The 3,200-nt window shown below is 38.1% G+C and overlaps 1 protein-coding gene and 1 pseudogene across 1 annotated transcript in view; one reads left to right on the plus strand and one right to left on the minus strand.

Annotated features, from left to right (window-relative positions):
• The window catches only part of PPM1L (protein phosphatase, Mg2+/Mn2+ dependent 1L), a 316,242-nt gene that overhangs the window by 269,663 nt on the left and 43,379 nt on the right, over positions 1-3,200 (minus strand). The window lies entirely within an intron of this gene.
• Positions 7-2,337, plus strand: LOC108310331 (annotated as a pseudogene).

Below are 3,200 nucleotides of genomic sequence, written 5' to 3' on the forward strand. Positions count from 1 at the left end.
GTAAGTATAGCACTTCCCTAAGTTCTGTGAGTCATTCTAGCAAATTACTGAATTTGTAGCTAGTTGATCAGAAACACAGATAGTCTGGGAACCCCAGAGTTTGCAGCTGGTATCTGAAATAAGAAGAACCTTAGAGATGACTGTGCCCTCAGCCTCTGAAGTCTGAACTAACTCGCAGTTAGCTTCAGAACTGCATTGCAAGTATAGACTTTAGTTAATAATAGTGTATCAATATTGGCTCATCAATTGTGACAAATACACTACTGTAAGATGTTAATAATAGGAGAAACTGGGTGTAAAGCATATGGGAACTCTGTACTATCTTTGCAACTTCTGTGCAAACCTAAAACCATTCTAAAATTAAAAGTTTATTTTAAAAAATACATCTTTATTTGAATTCTAAGCTACCAAATCACAGTCAAATAAGTAATGTTTGGTACTAAGTTGTTACTTAAGTGGTCATAACATTTCATATTATACCATGATAGCCAAAATTTTATCATAAACTAAACGACACTAAGAAAAATAACTAAAAGTTAATTATAAGAGCATACTACTTTAATCACCTCTAATTAGCTAACCCAAAAAATTAGTTATGCATATTAGCCTCACTTAGACTTTGAATCCACCTACTTCACTCTATTACAGTAAGGCTTTCTTCCTTGTTCTCTCTCAAAGGATAGTATTTTTTTTTGTTACTAAATAGAAGCAAAATTTCTTTAGATCAATTGCAGATTTACATTCAACTCTTATAACCTCTATATTACTCAGCATTTTCAGTCCAAATTTAACATAATTGGACCAAAGGTAGTATTTCTTCCTAAACTGTTTATTAAGGTAGGTTAGAAGGCAAGAAGAGGAGAGAACATAAAATGCATTGAGAACTCACAATTTTCCATGTGTTATGCATATGTTACATACCTTATGTCATTTAAATGTAATGATTTTCTTTAAAGTAATTTAAACACTACTGAAAACACAGAAACTACTTTTAAGCTTAAACATAACCGTATCATACTTCACAGAGCTTTATTCAATTGACTGTAAATTGTACTTGATGTTGAGCTATTCATTAAATTTAATCCAGTTCCAATAAGACTATTCAATAAAGATAATAGACATAGATTGATTGCTTTCCTATCTTATAATTTTCAGGAGTACAAAATAAGTGCATCATCATGAACTGGGCAAATGAAAGCTCCCTGAAAGAGTTTGTACTACTTGGCTTTTCAGATAAGCCTTGGCTACAAACGCCCCTTTTTGTGGTCCTGTTAATATCATACACAATCACCATCTTTGGCAAGGTGTCCATCATGATGGTGTGCATTCTGGATCCCAAACTTCATACACCCATGTATTTCTTTCTCACTAATCTCTCCATCTTAGATCTCTGCTATACCACAACTACAGTTCCTCATATGTTGGTAAATATTGGGCGCAACAAAGAGACCATCAGCTATGCTGGCCCAACTCATCATCTCCCTGGCCTTAGGTGCTACTGAGTGTCTCCCTCTGGCTGTTATGTCCTTTGACAGATTTGTGGCTGTTTGCAGACCCCTTCCCTATGTAGTCATCATGAATTACTGGTTCTGCCTAAGGATGGCGGCCTTCTCCTTGCTTGCTGGTTTCAGGAACTCAGTGCTGCAGTCTTCCTTGACCCTTAACATGCCCATGGTCACCAGGAAGTGTACCACTTTTTCTGTAAGGTGCCTGCCCTTCCCAAGTTGTTATGTGCTGACACAAAGCCTATTGAGGCTGAGCTCTTATTTAGTTCTTCTAATTCCAGTCACATTGATCCTCATATCCTATAGTAATTCCAGTCACATTGATCCTCATATCCTATGGCTTCATAGCTTAAGCAGTATTAAAAAACAGGTCAGCAGAAGGACGGCAAAAAGCGTTTGGGACATGTGGGTCCCACATGATTGTGGTGTCTCTTTTACGGAACAGCCATTTATATGTATCTACAGCCACCTTCATCTACCTCTAAGGAGAAAGATGGAATCATCACACCCCTTCATCTACAGCCTTAGAAATAAAGATATAAAGGAGGCCTTCAAGAGGGTGATGCCAAGAATCTTCTTCTATAAGAAGTAAAAAGTACTCCATTGTGATGAGAATCTTCTTAGTCTCTCCTTATTTTCAATGATAATAACCTTTGAACTCATTTTCCTACTTTCCAGGCTCTGGTGATTTCACTGAATTCTACCAACCCTTAGAAAATCCTTCCTCTGTTGGCCAGGTGCAGTAGCTCAGCCTGCAATCCCAGCATCCTGGGGGGCCAAGGTGGGTGGACCACCTGAGGTCAGGAGTCTGAAACCAGCCCGGCCAACACGGTGAAACCCCGTCTCCACCAAAAACACACAAAAATCAGCTGAATATGGTGGTAAACACCTGCAATCCCAGCTACTCAGGAAGTCAAAGGATATTATTATGAACATTACCTGGGTGCATGCTGACAGTAGACTAACAGCACAGCAGTTCAGCCGTAAACTAACACACACCTATCTATCTTAGGCATGTGAAAACTGCAAACTGCCCTTACACCAAACTGCAGACGCTGACCCATGAGATCCCTCAAGATCTGGTCGCTGGATGAACAGTTCCCTCCTTCTCTTTCTAAAATAAAACAACCTCATGTCACCTTTGTAGTAGCTCGTCCCTCTGCCTGGAATGTTCTTCCTCCAGATCTTAATACAGCTGACCCCTGGCTCCTTCTTGTTATTCAGCGCTCAGTGAAATGACGTTTTATCCAAGAAGCCTTTCCTCTCCATCCAATCTAAAGAAGAACTCCTAACACTAATTACTTCTTCCTGTTTTTATTTTTATCACATTGTTAATCATTATCTGATTATGTTCTAGTTTAATCTGCTTTTTATTCTTTCTACCTATCCACTGGAAGACAAATTTCATAAGCACAGGGACCTTGCCTGCCTTGATCACTGTTCTAATGTCAGCCCCTAGAACAACACCTGTCACAGAGTAAGTGCTCAGTGAATGGTTTTTTGGTTGAACGAACAGATAAAATGAAACTAGATTTAAAGAAAATTATGCAGTGAGACTAAAATATAAGCTATTAAGAGAAAGAGAAATAAATTTACTAAGTCCTAGTTACACTCCAGTTTCTTTGGGTACATATCTCATGAAAGATTTACAAAACTCTGTAAAGGGCATATTATTATCCCTATTTACTATTTTCT

Source organism: Cebus imitator, unplaced genomic scaffold, assembly GCF_001604975.1.
Source record: "Cebus imitator isolate Cc_AM_T3 unplaced genomic scaffold, Cebus_imitator-1.0 Scaffold102, whole genome shotgun sequence".
In the NCBI taxonomy this organism is placed as follows: Eukaryota; Metazoa; Chordata; class Mammalia; order Primates; family Cebidae; genus Cebus; species Cebus imitator.